This window comes from Conger conger, chromosome 11 (assembly GCF_963514075.1).
Source record: "Conger conger chromosome 11, fConCon1.1, whole genome shotgun sequence".
Taxonomy (NCBI): domain Eukaryota; kingdom Metazoa; phylum Chordata; class Actinopteri; order Anguilliformes; family Congridae; genus Conger; species Conger conger.
This window is the reverse complement of record NC_083770.1, coordinates 30,326,855-30,349,132: the sequence shown is the minus strand read 5'-3', so window position 1 is coordinate 30,349,132 and position 22,278 is coordinate 30,326,855. Positions and strand designations below refer to the sequence as shown.

At 43.2% G+C, this 22,278-nt stretch overlaps 1 protein-coding gene across 4 annotated transcripts in view; it reads right to left on the bottom strand.

Moving 5' to 3' along the window:
- Positions 1-13,936, bottom strand: part of ncor2 (nuclear receptor corepressor 2) — a 133,058-nt gene extending 119,122 nt beyond the window's left edge. For all 4 annotated transcript variants that reach the window (XM_061259578.1, XM_061259580.1, XM_061259579.1 and 1 more), the window contains exon 1: positions 13,550-13,936. The gene's annotated coding sequence lies outside the window, so the exon portion shown is untranslated. The remainder of the gene's footprint in view (positions 1-13,549) is intronic.
- Between the last annotated feature and the right edge of the window lie 8,342 nt (positions 13,937-22,278).

Here is a 22,278-nt window from a genome sequence, read left to right as displayed (position 1 = left end):
ATGGGGCACAGCATCTGATTGCAGGCCTGTTGGTGCTGGTTTGGAGCAGTTGTGAGACATCACCCCACAGACCTCCTACACAAAGCTAAGGATCTCAAATCACACCCCATGCTAAACTCCTGTGTCCAACCTGTTCTCACCTTTCCGACATGCATTTCCCTACAGCCAACTTCCATGCATAATGGCTTGGGTTCAATTAACGTCAGCCCTGAACACAACCAGAATTTGTGTCCTGAACACAAACACAAAGTTCAGCAATGACCGTTTTTAAAAAAGCAATGCTTGCATTTGTTTGTGAAGTGAAAGTCTCGGTTAAGGACAAACGTTGAACAGATCCAGGCCTGCCCCTCAATCAGGCCCTTTGAGTGAAAACAAGACAAGAAAAACATTCCTCTTGCACATAATTTGTATAGAGCTTCACACACCAGGTGCAGACACCTTGGGATGCAGTACAGAGAGGAGTGCCAGACAGCTGTCGCAGCATTATTCAGAGCGGAGGGGGGGGGGGGGGGAGGGGGGGGTTAGGAGGAAGTGAAAAGTGCGAGTGGAACTAGAAAGTTGATGAAGCGAGCAGTCTGGGAAGCCATTTGGCTGCCGTTGTGCCAGGGCCTGGCCGCAAACGAAGCCTGACTGACTCTGTGCAGCTCTACAGCAGAGCCGTGGTGAGTAAACAGACTGCCGCGGCCCTGCATGCTGACAGCCATTATCCAGAAATGTGTGCGCTGGTTATGCTACCAGGAGACAGCATCCGTCTACGGGACCTCGCCGCACAGCGAGTGAGGATGACACTGAAACACGCTCCAATCCTCTGCAAGGCATCGCGGGAGGCCGGGAGCAATCTCGCGGCAGCTATAACAATGTCTGGAGCGCAGAGCATCCCTCCTGTGGGGAAGGCAAATGATGCTGGCCAAACAGAGCAGGGCTGGAGTACTGGCTGTCAGTGCATCGCATTACCACTAACCGCCCAACCATTTAGCTAGCCAGCCAGCCAGCCAGCCAGCCAGCCAGCCAGCCAGCCAGCGAGACACACACACACACACACACACGCGCACACATACACAGACACACACACACACACACACACACACAGACACACAGACACACAGACAGACACACAGACACACAGACACACAGACACACAGACACACAGACACACACGCGCACACATACACACACACAGACACACAGACGCACACAGACACACACTTCATGACGTGTCCATCTGAAAGTGCAATCTCCCCTACAGCCGCAGAGGCGGCCTTCTCAGGCCCCTTTCCTCTTTCACATTCCCCACAAAAGACCCATCCGACCAGAAAATAGAGTCAGAAAAACTGAGCTCTCAGACAAAGACAGAAGTGTGTACAGGTGAGCGAGACAGTGCATTCATAACAGGAAGTGACGGTCACTCAGAATGACTGATACCCAGCTTGTTGTTAGCCTTTATTGATAACAGGCAGTAGAGTGAAGAAACCCTTAGCTAGCACTTGCTAATTGCACCAGCCAGCAAAAAAGATCTTTAAAATTCACCTTTCAACAATATCCCTTCCCGGTGTAAGTAAAACCAGGTTTTGGACAAGAAAAATTGGTTGTCCACAGGCCTATGCAGCAAGTAACGATTCAGGGTCAATTCACAATTTTGTCCAGATATTCGTTTACTGCTGCCAAGCTAGAAACAGAATAAGATCTGAGACTGAGAAGAAACCAGACCACTGAGCATGCACTAATATAGAGGGCATTTCAATAGTTGAAACATCAGCTAAATGGCATTTAAGCCATACAAGAAGCAAATAGCCATCTGCCCATGCATCAGCTATAAGTGCTACCAGGGTCATACGCCTGTAAAAGAATTACTGGGAAAATGTTTGTCTTAAAATCACAAGAACAGTCACAGAACATTACAACACTAAAGGTCGCCTGCAGAATGTTTAAGGTCAAACCGGCATTTCACTCATAATATTTATGCTGTTGTGCGAAACTTTCGGTTCCTGCAGTGCTTGCAGTGAAAAGGCTGTGGGAGTGCAGTTTTCACATGGGTCTGGCCCAGGACAGAACACTAGCAGGCTGTCCCCGCGGGCATGGCTTTGACTGAGTGAAGGCGTGGCAGCAGAAGCACACCCATCTCTCCTGCACATTTCTCATGCTCACGCTGAACAAATGCCCCAAAACCACAAGCAAGGGAGCAAGAGACAGCCCTTGTTAAAAAAATAGAACAACTTAAAATAAAAGGCAGTCGGGCCATTTTTATGTCCGGGTTGTCTGGTCACGTTTCGACTTCCCTTGACATAGCGCTGCTTCTTGACACACCAGCGCGTTTAAGGGTCGTAAACCTGCCTGAGGTGCCACAGGGCTGCTCCATGCTCATTCTGTTGTGTCAATAAAAACTCCCCCAGGTGGCAAAATGCAGGAGATAAAATGTATCGAAGAAGAAAAAAAAGAAAAAGAAAAAAGGAAAACATGTAAAATGTAAATGTGGTCTTTCTTGGTCCTCTTTAAAAGCTTTGCCCTAAATAAGAGGCATCTAGTGTGCTACATTTAAAGGGACTGGCATTTTATCCTCAGTAATTCGCCTTCACTTCCACGGCCTACCACGGTTATGACATTTTCTCTTCCGTCTGATTGGAGACAGCAGCACACTCATGCTCCTTGAATCAAAGTGACGCAATTGGCCTCAGCTTCTTAGAAAGGTTTGTAACTTATGTAACAGCGCATATCCGAAAGGCTCACAACGGAGGGAGGCTTCAATGAGTCAACCACCTGTCGCCATAATAATTATTCCACAGAAATAACACCGTGCAATCTGCAAATGCTCCACAGCAGTGTGAAACTCAGAGTGCCGCTTTTCAACACGTTCCGCAAAATGGATATGGATGGTAATTACTCTCTTCATTGATTTATTTTTCACAAACACATTCGATAGTGCTGTTTTCCCTCATGTTGCTTGTGACGTCACGGACTACACAACTGCGGAGCATTGTCTCGGACATCTTAAAGTTACGGCATACAGAGGGTAGATGTGTGAAACCTAACCTAAACACTGTATGCATTCTCACTGGCCTTGAAAAATCCATTCCGGTCGAGCTCTATATTCAGCATATCAAAAGAGATGCAATGAATCCCCTTGTCAACGGCTAAGGAATAGCAGCTGGGGAACTGTACAGCAGGAATGCTGGCTGGCTGAACATTCCCCCGCCAGGACTGTGATCCCCTTTCACAGGAATAGTGCGACTTCCCAATCTACGTCAGTGGCCTTCCCAGGACCTGTACTCCACAAATGAGGGGCGGGGAAGTGACCTGCTCTGTCCACGCTGCAGCCAATCAGAGCGCTCACCCCACCAGCCGCTGCCCCCCTCCCCCTTCTCCACCTCCTCCTTCTGAATAATAGCGGCCATTATTTCACAGGAGAATTTCATAAGACTGGAAACCCTCCATTCCGGCTGCGGTCGTGGGCTGACATTTACGGAATGGCGTGTGGAAACGCTCGCTCCTTCCTGTACCGTGACTCCAGATGGCGTGGCTTTGGGAATTGCCAAGTTAAATATATGCCATGCATCTGATAATCGAGATGAATGCAAAAAGGAAGAGGAGATCAGAGGATTTGTTTAGCTAAGCGGGAGGGACATTGTGGTACAGGTTCGGACTGATGTGGTAAGCTCAGCAGCCTTTGTGTTTCACGGCGATCTGCTGATTTTCCACAGGCCCAAAGCTGAGGCGCCCATACCTCACCGCTCCACAGCCAGGCTGTCCTTACATCCTGTTTCATAACAGCCCCCTGTTTCATAACACCAGAGAGGCTGTGAGGGGGGGAATAACTGCCGGCCGCCGCCCCTCGGCCCCACGCTGTGCCCAGGATTACTCACACAAGAGAATGGCACAGAGGTCATGACGCGCGCGGCGTTAGCCGCTCGTGGGCCCTGGCGACAGGGTGGCGTGACCGCCTCAGACCTCCACAGAGCTGAGCCCCCCAACTCCTCGCCCTGCCGGGGATTACCCGCCAGACCCTGCGGCTTCTCCAAATCCCCCCGCGGATCAGCTGATCCCGTTTAATAGAGGAGAGGGGCTGCGTCTCTGGGATAGACGCGGCGGGCCCCGAGCCGTCAGCGGCGTGGCCGCCATGTCGTGAGCACCTGAAAGGGCTGAGAGGGAAATGTGGAGCTGAGCGGTGAACCAGGAATGCAAGGAGCCCTTGAGACGGCAAGATGGCCCTTTCACTACTGGATGTGCCATTAGGCAAGGGAAGAGGGAATGCGTCTGGTCATTAAAAGACAGCTGCCACAAATATGGATGCATTTTTTTCACCCAAAAATGAAATTAAGGCATGTTTTCACTTACCCAGAGTACCATCTATCGATCCGGATAGTTTCGCTGCGATTTGACGATCCTGCTACAATGGACCTCAGCAGGCCCATATTTATGTGGTGCTCAATGCACTGGACATTTACACTGAAAAAAACTAAACGGCAAACTCTCGATCCAAATAAAATGCCACAGAGCTTAGTTTGTTCGTGGCTTCTGGATCGATAGATAGTACTGTGGGTAAGTGGAAACATACCTCAAGTAAATTTTAGGGTGAACCATTTCCGCAGTTGAATTTACTGAAGCAGCACTACTACAGCAAAAGGTTAAGAGGAGTCGAAGAAAGATTTTTTCAATGAATATGAAAAGGGTAGAAATGTGCACATTTGCCATGTCTTACTATGCGAGGCGCTCTGGACAAAAGCCCCTGTTAAGTGATCGTAGCGCTATACGAGGTGATGTAATGAGCAGCCCGTTCCGCAGAGCTGCGTTACGTCACCTCGGGCTCACCTCACACCTGTCACTGCCGCTCTCGCCTCATCACCAGCCCCTCCTCCGCTTCCTCTTTCTCACGCTGCATTTGATCATTAAAGGGAATTAGTAACCCCTCATGCCTTCAGCCTAACCCAGCAGTGACAAGATCAGGCCGTACCAAACGCCTTTTCTTTTAGGCTTCCTGTCGATTTCAATTTCAGACTTCTCCAATTCTATCTTAGGACTTTCCAGCATTTGTTTGCCTCTGAAGGTCTGATTACAACAGTGCCCATCAAGGAGAAGTGGTCTATCATTTTGGCCTAGATTATTTGAGACTGTCCTCACTGCAGAAACCACAGGGTCCTCGTTGAAGTTCTTGATGTGAAAACTGAATTTGATGGCATTTCCCAGTGATGGTTTATGTCTGGTGTGACTGCTTATATGACAGCTGGTCTCAGGGCCATAAAGTTCTAAAATTATTAGTGAAACAATTTAGAAAGCTCTTTGGACAACAGAAGAAAAAAAAAAACACTTTACATGAAATAACACTGTTCTGGGTATAACTAGTCATTGCAGTGATAATTATCAATAAACAACAGGTGTTCAATGTCAGCAAATTGCAGCCAATATCAAATGAAGAATGAATACAAAGCAGATGAATCAGTCATTAGTCGAACATCAGAAATGCAGAATGCAATGCCGTTCACGGTCTTTCTGGATAGAAGAAGCGCTTGATATTTAATTCATGGTCGAAAGCTTGGACTAGACTAAAACACATACTTTAGTGTAATGCAAGAGCCATGAGCATAGACTAAAACTCATATACTGTAGCATATTGCTAGAGCCAGGTACTATATCACCTACAGGTATTAGAGGCACTCCCAATTCCTGGAGTGGCAGTCCTGGAGAACTGTCATGGCATGGGAAACAGCATTTCATATGACAAAACCTGAAGGCAGTGGGGAACTACTCAAATAATGAAATATGTTGATTATGTACATATTATACATTTTCTTCCCACTGTACCAGTTTATAGTCTGAGTGAATACCTGGGGCCTAAAGAGGACACTTAAAAACCTTTGAATTGCATGGTTTGGAAAAGGCAATTATTAGGCCCATGCCGTTTTCAGTTGGAGAGAATGAATTAACTTCAAAATAAACACCAAAAAAGCTTTTATGTTTTTCCACCAGAATGGGCTAGTGTGTGACAGTATTTCTATATATTTTTTAATAACGCCAGTCAGTTCAGAAAAGCAAAAATAAAAGGTGGATGCAAGTATACATTTGAATTGATGACTGCATCTGCTTCATAGCATCAAAACTTGGAATTATAAAAGCTACACTTTGATCAATTCAACTTGCCATTTTAAAATAAAGAGCCAACCCCGGTGTAGTTTTGACCTACCCATGCCATTTACAAACCTACCTGACAGTTCCAAATGCACTATATCACTCAACAGACGGTGTTTTCATTACCGAGAGAGCTTTTTGCACGCCTCAGAGCTGAAGTTCAATCAGTCAACTGCCATTACACCCTGTAACAAAATCATCTATTAGGGCATACAGGACACGCGCTGACAGAGGGCAGGAAATGCAAATGTGAGGTCAGTGGGATAGAGGAGCCGCATCCCAGAGAGCCCTGCGTCTGGAGATGGAAACCCAGCTCAGCCTACTCAGGTGCAGACTGGTCAGCACACGTGTGAATGGAGAAGGGCCCTGCCTATTCCCATGTTCAGCTCTGTTACAAACCAGCAAAGGCATCGTTTATTAGAGTCCACATTCTGCCAGAAGTGCTGATGCAATGCCCAGAACTTGAACAGGCCTGATTGTTTGAGTTTCCCGTCTCTCTCTCTCTCTCCCTCTCTCTGCCTGTCTCTCTGGATGCGGGCCGCCCCACACTACTTTCCTGGAAATGTCAGGGGTGGAGCAGCTGAGATGGGAGAGACCCTTGTAAATCTGCCTACATAATGGGACTTTGTCAGCCTCGGTGAAGACTGGCTGCGAGGGAGCCCTGCAGCACCACAAACACAGCCCCGTACGCTAACACACACACACACATACATACCAACAGAACAATAAAAAAGGAAGAAAGAATTTAGCCCTTGGACTTGCGCCTGACCATGAACACATTTTATCATAAACGCGAGGTCAGTGGAGTACAGAGTTAAATTCCGCAGTGAGACGGTGACGGTATTTCTCCCTAAGTGTCTGCCTCAACATAATCCATTTCACATTGTGGGTATTTCATTTCAGCCACAGGGGCTGAACCCAACTGACTTCAAGCAGGCTAATCTATAAGCCAGCTAAGGACAAGAGTATTCGGTGGAAGTACGTTTCGACATGAATTCGCTCAGACAAAAGGCTGTTTGCAGCGAGGCGAGTCGACCTGGATAGGAACCCAGTGCAATGGCCAGGATGCTGTCCTCTGAGGAGGAGCATTATCCAGCCCTCGAGTGTGAACAGAGCCCACAGCCCAATTCCCGCATCTTGCCAGTTGGCAGGCCTAACTCCTGTCAGTGTTGCATGAGGGGAGGGCAATGAGTACACTGAGTTTACACCACAAAGCCAGACATGATGCACACCACCCTGCCCTTTCCCATACGCTGCAGGATTGGCTCATAGACTAACAACGCTAAAGAGGAGGCCAAGTATTAGGCCTGCTCTCCACAAAACATGCATTACAGCACATTCATTCTCAAGTAGATCTTTACCAGTCACAACAGAGCCGGGACGCCCTTGGCCCGGCAGCAAATCTTATTCATTCAAATTTATTCCAAACCAGATGTGAAATTTATTTCTAGGGCTACTTTTATAGTAATTAAACCCTTGGCCTGGGCAATAACATTATTTAATGGCAACAAAATGCCTGCACTTGACATTCAGTGCCCTCCCTAAGTCACTCAGCTGCTCCTGTCGTAAACTGCCCCTTCAGTATTTATGCCTTTTTCCTTATGCTGGTTTTGGCAGCTTCAATATTTATGCATTACTCTGAGCAGATGAGCCAGTTACGACACAGTGCGTGGTGCTGCCTTTAACACTATACAGCGAGGCTACATTTTACTCTCTCCAGTGTTGCTCCATCTTACACTCTGCCATGTTCCTCCATTAAAATCATTAAATCTCCATGAATTAAAAATGCAGCAAACCGTCAGGTAAAGCAAACGCTGCAAACACTCTTGTTTTCAGCATGCCAAATCAGACCGGACGTTCTCACAATGTTGGTGCCATGTAGTGTCAATGTCTTGTCAATGCTATTAACATTGACAAAACATTCTAGTAACATTGCGAGAACCCTGACCGGTTCATGAAAATTCATGCCTGGCAACCCCACGAGGTGGTGCACGGGTGGCCATAGTGCCACTTTGTACACACCGCTGAATTAAATTGGTACATCAAATACTGTTCAAATATTCACATTAGCGGTCATTCATAAACATGAAGGTAACCGCTCTGACTAAAATATTTCTATATTTACCGACTGATAAAGGTAGCAGTCAAATGAGCCGGGTGGTGGTGCCTTGTTCCTCTCAGTAAAATAGCAAGCAGGGAAAACTGCATGCATCACAGTGGATTGCAAATAATATGGAGATATTGCTGTCATCAATCTCACCGATACAATGGATTTCATCATTTGGATTGGACTAGCATAACGAGAAAACATGCCGTAATGCAATTTTTACCTAAGCATATTCGTTATTCAAATGGATGGTTTGGCATGGGATTACTACTACCAGCATCCGCAGGGCATTGCTTGTGCTAACCCACATTAATGAATCTGAGAATGCAGCTGTGTCACAGTGCCAGCATTTCTTTGCTATGGGAAAAATATCACTAAGTTTTATGTACAACCCCCACTGGCCAATTTAAAAGATTGACTGCTTTTCTTAAAATTGTGAAAGAACTAGCCGAGCCCAGCCTACTGCCATTTGATCAAAAATATTTCCAGAGTTGTCACCATTATCAAGCAACCCAATCCCTTTTTAGCTTTCAGGAGCAAACCCTACAAAAAAAGAGTCAACAAAAACAGTCAAACCCTACCATTTTCTAATTGCTGTGACTTGGAAAATATAAGCGGTCAGATAAGAGGTCCATCCGCAACCTCTCTCCTTTCCGTGTCAACAAACCAAGCATATTTGAAGCAGAGAGAGAGAGAGAGAGAGAGAGAGAGAGAGAGACTTGAGTGGTGGCAGCTATGGCACCATGCCCCAGAGAGACTGCACACAGCAGCTGCAGCAGATGTGTACACTGCCCTGTCTCTTCATGGGCCACTCCTCTCGCTTGCCGTTTGGGGAAGGAATCCAGGACTCCCAGAGGGACACTGTTCCCAAACACTTCCGGGATGCTGAAGGGCTGAGCCGACGCCTTGCTTGTCCTCAATGCTGATCCGTGGGTCTGATGATCAGGCTTGTGCCCCCGACCCCCATCGTCCGCAACCTAACACTTAGGTTGAGCCCAGAGCAGCCCGACCAGTAAAGCTAGTCCACTCTGTGGAGAGCAAAACCGCAAAGAGAGCAAGAAAGAGAACACAGCATGTGCTTCGCAGGTGTCACCAGAGCCAGTCATAAAAACTCTCTTATTTTCAGGCCCTCAGCAGAGACGTGAAAACCCGAGGTCAAACCAGGTGAACGCAAACCGCCCTGTGTACCACTTCTGGCTGAGAAAGGAGAAGTAACAAGCAGCGATGGAGTGAGCAGCCTGTATTTATGCTCTGCTTGGTAACCGTCTCTACCAGATAACATTTTTAACGTTGTTATCAGATGAAGTGGATTTGAATTTGGCTTTCAGCTCGCGTCAGCTCTACCTGCTTGCGAGCGTTTAGAATGTGCACGAATACGGTTAGGCAATCTCACTGACAAAGGAGCAGGGAGTCCCCTGGGAAAACGTGTTCCATGAGCCGGGCGCACGGAGCGGAAACCCTGCTGAGCGCACAGAAAAAAAACTGCAGGGCCACGTTCCCCAAAGCATTCGCCCATGCACGCGCTGGCAAGGTGATCCTATCGATGCCAAGTCGGGAGTGTCGCTCAAATGAAACACGTTGGCCGGCAGACGGCACAGCTTCTGCATGGGAATCTTATGGCTGTGTGGTTATCGCGAAAAGCAGGGACTGAGCCTTTCCACAAGGAAAAGCAATAATCTTAGTTCCCACCACATTTACCAACCAATGATTTTGTGTGCACCTTTTGAGAACTTTTAAGACGGCTTAACAGTGAATGTTAGTATTTCAAGGATTTGTAGTAGTACTCGAGTTTTTGAAGCATTTGAGTATTCTACCTATGAAAATATAATTCCACAGTATAATAAAATAAGAAAATATAATTCCATACTAATTCAACTATAGCAGCCTGCAATAAATAGTCTATTAGCATAGCTTACATTTTACTGAATGTAACATCCAATACATAATTGCATTCCATGCTTCACAAAATGAATGCATTCCTTTTGTGAAAACTCCACAGTTTGAATTCATGCAAGCAGACAGACACATTCAGCACCCAGTGATGTTCTATTATTGTTTGCAAAAGCCTAATAAAATGCCCACACAAATTCCAGAAAAAGGTACGGGGAGTATTGCAAGCCAAATTAGTTTTACAATTTAGGAGTAACCTACAATGTATAGAACATTCTAAAGTTGGAAAATTCACATCAAGATAAAGAAAGTGGGACTTCTGGTGACCTTGGGTCCCCTTTACACCATTCTTTAGGATGTTTTTGAAGCTGCCTTTTGTTGGAATAAACGCAAGCCAAGATCACTCTGTGATAAATGTATTATCTCGACACCATGGTTGCATGTTTGTTGTTCAATAATATAAATACACAAGTAAAACAAGTAAGCAAATGAACAAAGTACATGAGACTAATCAACTCAAAATATTCTGAAAACAGAAGGTCTTCAGTTCACCCTGCACAAATTAGGACATCCAAAAATCCCTCACTTTTAACAAAACCCTGCCACAGCTTGTGCTCAGTGACAAACTCACTGTTTTTCTCTGATAAAGTAGGGCGAGCAAGTGGGGGTACAAATGAAACCAAGTGATGGCCATATATGCCTTTTAATCTGACCTGCTTGTTCAGATACACAGAAGAACCAATGGTTTTAGATACAATGCCACGAATAGGACGCTTGACAAGTTGGTATGTTTACACACCCCAGCACTTTAAAATGATAGCCATTATTTGACAATCGGAGATATTGAAGCTTTACTGACAATTCAAAGAACAAAATCGATTTTATTAGTGGACCCATCAGCGGATTTCAGGCAATGGCTGAGCACTCTTTAATGCTTAGGTACTTGTTCTATTTTGAGTACTCAAGGCTTTCTCTGGATTCTGTCAGCTTGCATTCACGGATTGCACTTTGAGAAAATTAGACATAACCACTGCCTTGATTTAGGCTATATTTTTCATAATGAATCTCTCGCTTAGCTCTGTTGCATGAAGAAATTAAGCAAAATGACACCACAGCGTCTTTGGCAAGTGATGTGGGTTGAATTAATATTCCAAAGGAAACTATAAGAACTGTCATATTTCTGCCAAGAGCAGTGCCGTGTACTTGCAGACGCGAAACTGAAATCACTGCTTGAATATTTCCATTATGCCTTTATTCACTTTATGCCAATTTCTCCTCTCAATGTGGAAATCAAATTGATCATTTTCCAATCATCTGAAGAAAGTGTGGAAGGGAAAAATGGTTAACCTCACATGTGTGCAACTTCTCTTGACACTCAAAGACCAAAAAGGGATGTTCTCCCATCAAGGTGCACTGCAGAGGAATAAAGCTGGAGCCAAAGCACAGGAACTGCCTTTCCTCTCTTGTGTCGTTGGACTTTCATACACACAAGGGGAAACGTTACCATGGAGGCTTGGCCATTCATGATTACAGAGATTACATGGCACCGAACAGACTCAGGACATGTTCAGATGACTGTAATAAGTGTGCGTCTAAGACAGAGCCTTTCTATTGCCCTCAAAACAAATCACAGCCTAGACTGCAATAGCACCAACAAACTAGTCTAAATGAGTTATGTCTTCACCTCAAAATATTTACCCTTGCTCCACTGATAACCAAAGTTATACAAGGTCATTGCTTGTGCAGCTGTTTAGTTGGCAAAAAAAAAAAAAAAACAACTCCAAGCCCTTTCTCGGGTTTCTGCAACACACAATAACAAGAGAGAACTGATACAAACACACAAATGCACAAGAAAGCATGTTTTCCCGTCTTATCATACCCGCTGCAGCAGCAGAGGTTGTCTAAGGTAAGCAGGGTTTTCTGTACGAATCCCTCCTCCCCCTCACTCACAACTTAATGGACCTTTATTGACATCCGAAATACACCACCTTACACCCACTCCATCTCATTCAGACTTGTATACAGCATAGCAGAAACAGGTCAGAGCTGAGACACTTTTTTTTTTTTTAGATAAAGGAATAGCATTTTATCTTAGCGTCTTGGTTCACACCGATACTTAGATCTTCGTGCAACTGTATGATTTCTAAATGCAGTGCTTTCCTTTTAAGATTACAGAGTGCCTTACCTTGAGGAAATAGCAAATAATAAACAATGTATAGATGCTATGGCCGTGGATTTATCACAATTCTTAGATGTCAGAAGTACGACTGACACCCCCCCCCCCCCCCCCCTTTCGGATTGTTGAGATTTTGCCTCGGGTCAATTCCCAAGTCGGCGTATGACACAACCACTGCAAAACCTCACATATGTGCAACCTCTCATGACACCCAAAGACCAAAAAAGGAATGTTCTACCATCAAATTCCTTTTGTGATAATTAATTCACTGGCACCTTTTAACAGCATGGTCTTAGCAGACTACTGTATACACCAAAGTCTACAGTTCATTTGCCAGATTCGCCAAATGACGAACACGAGAAACTGCAAAAAGTTAAATGTTTAGACTATTTGCAAAAACAAACGAGTAAGTTACGAAGTAAGGACGGTCAAAGTGTCCAGTCAGCTACAACTGACAATAACACCAACAATTTATCTGTAGCGTTATAAAAATAGCAAGTTCGTGATAATCTGTAACGTTACACTAGTTTTAACGAGTTAACGAGCTAAAATAGCTAGCTACCTAGCTAACTTGCAGAGCAAGCTACTCCATCGGTTAGTTAACGTCACCTAGCTGTCGTTTGCTTTGCAGATTGTTTACAGTCATAGCATAGCGCACCAAAGCATGTGCATTTTGATGTTAGCTAGCTAACGACATCTGACGGACTTGAATCAAACCATGCCAGTCAACATGAACGTCGCCAGCACACTAGCAGCTAGCTAGTAACGTTATAAGTTGAACGAAGTACGACATCGAACGTTAGCTAAATATAGTTGGAAAACTAGCCAAGCCAACAAGTAAAATTGCTGACATGTAGCCAGCGAGCCACCTACATGGTATATTCATATAGCTAGCTATAACTAACGTTAGCTAGCCGACTAGTCTTGCAACATCACTAGCCAGTGTCGCTTTTGAGTGGGTCACGTTTGTGCGTTGTCTTCCTTGTCTTTGTTAGCTAATGTTGGCTAGCTAGCTCCTCAGCTAATTAGAATAACGTAAGGGAACTGTTCGTACAATTTGAATCTTCAGATGATGCGGTGTAGCAACGAAACCATATGGCTTAGCCTACTTGTTAGATGTTCGAAATGCTTTTCTTCCAAAAAAATGCACAGCAAGACAGCTTGTTAGCAAACGTTAGCCCGAAAGCTACCGTTAACAGTTGCCTTACTAGCTCGCTTAATAGCTAGTTCGCTACCAGTTTTAACGAAGATTATCTTACCTTATTGTTCTTCTTTCTTCTCTGATGGTGTACTGTATTTGTTTTAGTTCTTGCAGTAAGTGTATTTTCCCAACAGTAATCCACAAGAAAGCGGTGTTGTCTTTCTCTGTGGTTCCGTTCTTTCCACTTGCTACTAATGTCGCGTCTGCTGCTTAATGTGGTAACTGTGCCGCCTCTCTCCAGCTCTCTCGATAGGTTCCTTTGCTCTCGCGCACTCTCCCCCTCTCTCTTTTTCCTCACCCACACACTCACAAGCAGTCTAGTAACTTGGAGCTCAATGAAACATCGTTACTCTTCTTTTCCCTTTCGCTCTCCCCCACCAGAAAGAAAATCAGTTTGGGATATCAGCCAGGGGAGATCATTGGCTTGGGTTCTGCCTGTGCATTTTGTTAGACACCACCGGCCGCCCAGAGACAACGCTTTTCTTTCATAATTTAAAGGGCCAGTAGCTAGCTACTAACATCTCTTCTCCTAACTGCGTAGCGAAAGGAGAATACATTATATCTTGCACTGAACAGTAAGTGGGCTTATATCTATTTTAGCCTCCATTCAAGTGGAGCACTATTTACGTTAATATATAAATATTGGTGAATAAATCATACCGATGTTTAAACAAAGGAAGACTCATAAGATTACACTGTTTCCAAAAAGTTATTTCAGATGTTGATTTAATTGTGCGTGTTCAATTTCAGCATATACACTCACCGAACACTTTATTAGGTATCTATTATCTTCTATCTGCTACTGTAGCCTATGCACTTAGAGGTCTGACGCATGGTGTGTTCAGAGACGCTCTTATGCATACCACTGTAGTAATGTATGGTTATTTGCGTTACTGTTACCTTCCTGTCAGCTTTGACGAGCATAACTGCTGGTCACTGGTTGTTTTTTGTTTTTCGCACCATTCTCTGCAAACTCTAGAGACTGTTGTGCATGACAATCCCAGGAGATCAGCAGTTTCTGAGATACTCAAACCACCCTGTCTGCCACCAACAATCATTCCACAGTCAAAGTAAACATTTCCCCCATTCTGATGGTTGATGTGAACATTAACCGAAGCTTTTGACCCATATCTATATGATTGTATGCATTGCACTGCTGCCACACAATTAGCTGATTAGATAATCACATGAATAAGTAGGTGTAAAAGTAAAAAAGTTGCTAATAAAGTTCTCAGTGAGTTTGACAAATCAAATTATAAAATTAACTTTCCAAAATGTGCATGTTAATTATGTATTGCAGCAGCTTACTCAACATTTTTGTTTTTTAAGAGGATGAAGATTTTCACCTAATTTACATCAATTTCTCAAAGTAAAACAGCTCCAGATAAAGGACATAGCTCACATATATGACACACCACCCTTCCTGCCATTGTAAATGAAATGAAAAGGGTGTTACATTTAACAGTACACACGGGAAAACAAAGATATAAGTAGATAGCATGTTTTAATTTTTCTTTTCATATTGACCTATATATGGTTAATGGATTTTACCATAAGGACGTTGCTCAAAGGTAAAATAAAAGAAATTGGAAATAGAACCTGCAGACTGTTCATGGCCTTTAGCCACCAAACCAAATTACAGACATATTAATCACTGTCAATATTACTTGGATTAAAAAAACAACATAATCTGCCTCCTTCCTCAAATATCAAATATAATGTGGCGTAGTGGTTAGTGCTGTTGCCTCGCAAGAAGATGGTCCTGGGTTTGGTTCCCGGCTGACCGGATCCTTTTTGCTTGGAGTTTCCATGTTCTCCCTGTGTTTATGTGGCTTTACTCAGGGTACTCTACTTTCCTGTCACACTCAAAGACATGCATGTTAGGTTAGGTACACTCCTGCCATTGCCCTTAGGCAATGCCACAAAGGCACTAGCCTCAGAAGTGGAGTTAGCTCCTGGGCACTGCACTGTGGCTGCCCACTGCTCATATGGGTCAAATGTAGAGGACAAATTACCCAAATTACGTGGTTCAATAAAGTATATCTTATCTTATCTTAGACTTCAAAAATATACAGCTCAACATGTGTGCCATTTTCATCATGACTATCTTAGGACTTATTTATCTAAGATCATAAGATAGCACAGCACACAAGTTTGCTCTCATTCAGTGGTTGTCTATTCTCCCTCTCTTTTGTATATACTTATTATTGCAAGACAAGGAGAGGGTCCACAGGCTGACACAGGGTAACCCAAAATGAAAAGATGCATCTTTCAATTTTGTCAGTCAGAAATTCAGATATTTGAACTTTGGAAAGAGAAGAAATCAAGGTCTGAGTGTGTCAATGTGCTTGGTGCATGAAACAGCAATATGCTTTGAGAAAAAAAGTGTACCTGGTACTTAAAGGCAAGAATACCCTTCAAAATGTATAAATAATGCTTGCATTCTTTGTCTGACGTATGCAAATGCATTTGCAGATGGAGAAAAGTAATTTCAGAATTTCTTTCAAGGAATAAAACACACTTTCCACAGAAATGCTTCTGATTATACAGTACACCTTTTGAAAACCAGCAATTCACACCTTTGGAATTCCATAAGCTTGCACACACGCACACACACACATACACACACGGGAAGTAACAGCTGTGGTAGATTCCGGAGTGGGGGACCTTTGCTGTTTCACCTCCCCAAGACTCATACATCTGGCTCTTTTGAAGCTGGGTGAGTGGACAGACTGTGAATACAGTGTCTAATGTGAAGAATAGTGCTTGAAAGATCACAGAGACTCAAGCTGTGGGCTTGGCAGGTGACGTATGTGCAGGCTAGGGCCCTGTTAATGGTCTGAAACCTTTAGCCTCTGATTCAGCCAGCCACAAGCCCCCCACTATCACCCCCAACCTACACATTTCAACATCTGGTGCTACCTAAAGGCATCGATTCTGCATAAATCTGTCCATTCTGATTAAATGGGTAAATGAGGTCCAAGAACTACACTTCACTGAAATACTATATTCAAACTTACAAAACATTGTTGGTATTATTCTCTTATTCAAGATTAAAGGGTTATTTTTATTTGTATGAAATATGAAATGATCAATTTCAGCAAACCTTGCCCAACTACAATTCATACAAAATTATACTTAACTGAGTGAAAGTTAGTTTCACAAGATGAAGGATGGCTACAGACTCATGTTGCGATAGCGTCTCCATATCAAAAGACTGAGCAAAAGTGTTCAATACCATGCACAACCAATCCAGTGCAACATGATTAACCAAGATTTATATTCAGTAATTACCCACCTCACAGTCCTCCACAAAGATGTTCTTCTGTTTTTTGAAATACCTGTATTCTATTGGGAAATATTTTCTATTTTGATACTGACATTAAAGAGAATGGGGCTCTGCTGTAACCTTCAGACTGCAGGAAAAACTAATTAAAGCCACACAACCTTTGAAACACCAAGATATGTGCAGTTATCTTGAGCTCGCAGCTCAGTTCTGAGATGTTGTTGCCTCATATTACCTATCTATTTGTCCAAGGTCTTTGGAAATTATTTCCAAGTGAGTCTGTGCCATATAATTTCACCAGGCTGAAAGTGCAAGTCTGCTGTTAAATAAATACATAAATTAAAAGATCTCATACATATGCTATAAAGTAATATACAGCAAGCCAAGCACCACTTAAATGTTAAAGTCATCACTCAGTGACTCTTTTAACCTGAATAGTTTCTGAGGAGAACAGCCATCGGCAAAGATATAAACGTGAAGACTATCACTGAATTTAAACTATTTGCTCATAAAGAGTTATGGTTGATAGAAGTAGCGATTCAGCCAGAAGGAATGTTTTCGAACTGCAGGTTCAGATTCATTTTGGGAAATGTCTTATAAGACCTGCACATATAATTCAAGGAAACCTTGTACAGCTTCATAATTGTTATAATACCAAGAAAATGAAGTGATGTGTACAAGGTGCTGTGAGTGGGTTCTATAAGTGGGCCTTCAAAAAAGAAATGGTGTATGAGACATTACAGAACATTGTATGAGCTATTATGTTGTTTAAACAGATTAGTACATTCGGACATAGGACAGTGCAACATAAATAGCTCCTAATAGCTCCTGTAGAGTGACTCATATAGGCCTCTTACTATTGACTGATAAATACATATAAAGATACTTTTTTCTCTGCGCATTTTAATGTTTTTAATAAGAAAATGCATAAACATGACCCCATTGTTCCTACTGTAGATGCATTTTGATGAAACCATGTTTGTACATGTTTAGTGTTTGTATGTTGAACATAAGATTGGACGCAACTACCAAGTAACAGAAAAGGAGCTGTCTTTATCTTTTTCCTTTTTTAATATTATCATGATAATTAATTTCATATTGGTAACAGGTTTGGCTTGACCTACATTTCTGCTCAATTTGCTCCATGATGTCAGACGTCAAGCGAATGGAGCTGTTATTCATTACTGGGCTCTTCCCCTCTGCTCTGTGGTTTGGAAGGGTGGTGGGCCTCTGAGACCCCTCCACTCCACCCCACCCGCTCACAGACACGGCTTTCTCCACAGTACTGAGAGGGAGGCGTTTGTTCTTAAGACCCAGACTTGTTGCAGGATAATTTCACCTCATCTTTGAAACGCTCAATTTGCTCTTTTGGTGATAAAGTTGAAGTATGCACAGCAGTGCCATTTGATGTGTGTGAGAAAGCTTTGTCTGGAGTCCAAATGAGCAGACCCCTAATGCGCCTCATATCCACAGGCCATGATTTACTGTAGTCAGGGGACTGTCCATCTGGGCTGCTGGGTCTACTTCTCTTTGTTTTTATTGTTCACATGGTGGACTTCTCCATTGCTACTAAGAGGAAAAAATGTGTCACAGTCAAACAAAGGAAAATCGAATGGATAACATGGAATTTTGTTAAAGAATTGGTCAGTTTTCTCATTAAGTTCTGTTTCTCATGGTCATTAAGTTAATTTTGGAAGTATTGCATATTCGTTATAGCTAACCATAAAGACTGCATTTTCAAGCTTGGCTCATCCAAATGATGCTCAACTAGAAAAGAGCAAAGCATATCCACTCAAAGCACTTTATTATGTATTTATTAGACATATTTTTAAGACTTATTGGTTCTCTGCTGCTGTAGCCTGCCCACTTAGAGGTTTGATGCATTGTGTGTTCAGAGATGCTCTTCTGCATACCGCTGTTGTAATGTATGGTTATTTGCGTTACTGTCACCTTCCTGTCAACTTTGATCAGTCTACCCCTTCTGCTCTGACCTCCCTCATTTACAACGCGTTTCTGCATGCAGAAATGCTGCTCACTGGACTTAAACTCTAGAGACTGTTGTGTGTGAAAAGCCCAGGAGATCAGCAGTTTCTGAGATACTCAAACCACCCTGTCTGGCAACAACAATCATTCCACCGTCAAATTCACTTGCAACATTTCTTCACCATTCTGACATTTGGTCTGAAAAACTGCTGAACCTCTTGACTGTGTCTGCATGCTTTTATGCATTTAGTTGCTGCAAAATGATTGGCTGATTAAATATGTGCGTTTACAAGCTGCTGAACAGGTCTACCTAATAAGAGAGCAGAACACGTGTTACAAGAGAAAAATAAGCCAGACAGTGACTGTGGAGAATTTTTTCATCTTACAGTATGTTTCATATGTTACATTTCATAACGCCACTGTAACTGCCCCAGGTATTCGCATTAACAAGCTGGTGTACAGGTCTACCTAATAAAGTGCTCAGTGAGTGTATATACTGTGCAAATTAGAACACGAAAAATTACTTTTGTCATTTAACAATAAAGCAAACAAAGTAAATTCCAGCATAGATTCTTCCAGCTGTAATTAATTTATACCGCTGGTTATTTGCTGAAGAGACTGAGCAGTGCCTCACCTGATCAAGTCTACAACAAGCCCAGGGGCCTGTCCCACGAGCAGGATTACTGAGTTCGATAACAAGTCCAAAGACATGCAGGTTAGGGACCACTGATGAAAATGAGCTCATTAGCTAATTGATGTGGAAAATGAAAATATTGATTAATGTGCACTGTCCCTAGTGAAAAAAAAGAAATAAAAAAGTAAAAGGAAAACCTGGGACCCTCTTAATCTGGAACATGAAGTAAAAAAAGAGCTGGTTATCTGGCTAATTTAGTAATCCTGCTCTGTGGAAGAGGCCCTAGGTCCCTAACCGTTGTGCTACACAATAAGCTAGCATATTGGTGATCACTATCTCAGTCTCTATTTGTTTGCCTTTTGTTTGAGAATAACAGTGCCAATAGCCTCCAGCAACCTACAGAACAGTTGACCAAAACAAAGACACACACTTAACCGAATCAGAGCCTGAGCCTGTTACAGGAGCAACAGGCAAAGCTCCACTGGCTACCACTACATCATTAATACACAGTTTGCAGTTTTAGTGGCATTTTTATTTTATTTTTTATTTCGGGACTAATACGAATGATAAAAGCTAGTGGAAGCAATTACATTTTGACAGAAGACATGAAAGTCACAGCACTCAGTGTGACTCCATGCCCTCCACTGGAGTAGTTAAAAAGTGTTGTTCAGAACATTGACTTCAAAGCCAGCAAATTGGTAGAGTTATTAAAGATGGCCGTTAATTGAGGCAGCTCGGATTAATGGCAAAGGACCAGAAAAGCGTCCAGGGAAAAGAAAGTGATAGAGAAAAATACCAGCAGGGAAGAAAATAAGATGAGTTAAGCTTTGAGGAGGGAGGGAAAAACCCTGATCAAAACAAGCAGGGCCCTGAAGAGACATGCTGACAGCTGAAATCTACCAAGCTAATTGAATCTTTAGTGAAATCACCCTTGCACTTCAAATGTTACGGGTCTTTTGATATCACACCATCACTTGCCAAAAGTTATCCTCTCACTTAGCATGCTCTGCATGTAGATGTTGGTGACACACACACAGAAATACACACACGCACTCACACACACACACACACACACACACACACACAGAAACACACATGTATGCACACACACGCACACACGCATACATGTGCACACGCACACACACACACACACACACACACACGCACACACAGGCATACACATGCACACACATACACTCCCACACACCTAGGCATAGACATTTTCTCTTACAAATCCAGTTCTTGTATTTCATTGAATGACAGGATAAAAGCTTTCCCTTCTGCAATTACATTGTACAGTATGTCATCTCTTTGCCCCAAATGAAAGCTGTCTCACAAAACAAAGGTTGATACCACAGAGAACACACCAATGGGGATGTGACATCAGTGGGTGTTCCACAATTCTGTCATTCAATTCTCCCCTTTCTCTCATCCCTGAAAAAGACTGGCTCTTTATGAACAAGCCACTGTTCCCCCATTCATCAGACTCATATGTGCAGCTCAGGACACAGGAGCCAGTGACAAGGCCCCACCAGCATAGTCCTTCTCATATTACAATTACTACAGCATATCATTGGCATGGTAAGGGTTTATGTAACTACCAGGAGAACATTTGCCCCCTTTAATTCATTTTTGGAGAATACATTCTAGGCTTATAAAAAAAGATTTTTAATATTTAAGATCTAGATTTTCAACTGCATGTGTGGCTATATATAGCCTCAGCATAATTACATGTCAGGTTCTGATTCAGAATCTGAAATACATTCTGGGTCCAGACATATTTCATCCTGCCAGTCCAGACATTCATTAAACGGAGCGATGGAGCTGACGAACAGCATGCCAGAAAAATTATTTCTCACCAACGGATGAGAGTGAGAGGAAGATGAGGAGCAGGTGACGGTAGCCCGGACACATTAATGGAATAATGATAAGATTTCCATCATACTGTTATATTAAGCCTAGTCTGGAGAAACTGGCCAAAGTAGACTTTACTTTACTTTACCGGAGAAACTGCACTCAGTCTAATCTGCCTTAATGCGAGCACTGTTTCAAGCTCTCTTGAACAGCAGTACCCACTTGTCCTTCTGTACCCTCTCCGGGTGTCTTGGAATGCGTACCACAGTCCCCATATCATTGAACATAATGCTAAGCCAGTCGGGCTCCAGCAGAAACCATACGCCGATAACATGAAACGGAAGGATCACTGTGTGCTGCGGTCCGACCACTCCCCACCCTTTGTTTGAAAAACTGTGGAAAGTGTTCAGGTTTCAAACGTATGCCCGGGGCATTTACAGCTGCGTTATGAAATGTAGCAGTGCTGCTGTATAAAAGACAGCAGTGAACACACTTTAAGATTAAAAAACAATGTTTCTCACCTTGTGCTTCTCCACAGTCACTGTCCAGCTTATTTTTCTCTTGTATGACGTGTCCTGCTCTCTTATTAGTTAGACCTGTTCACCAGCTTGTAAACGAACATATTTAATCAGCCAATCATGTGGCAGCAACTAAATGTATAAAAGCATGCAGACGCAGTCAAGAGTTTCAGCTATTTTTCAGACCAAATATCAGAATGGGGGAAAAAATTTGATCTAAGTGACTTTGACAGTGACATGGAATGATTGTTGGTGCCAGTATCTCCCAAACAGCCAATCTCCCCAAATTTCCATGCACAACAGTCTCTAGAGTTTGCAGAGAATGATGCGAAAAACAAAAAATATCCAGTGAGCAGCAGGCGAGACTAGTCAAATCTGGCAGGAAGGTGACAGTAACGCAAATAACCACACATTACAACGGTGGTATGCAACAGAGCATCTCTGAACACACAGCATCTCAAACATCTAAGTGCATAGGCTACAGCAGCAGAGGACCAATAAATCCAAAAAAG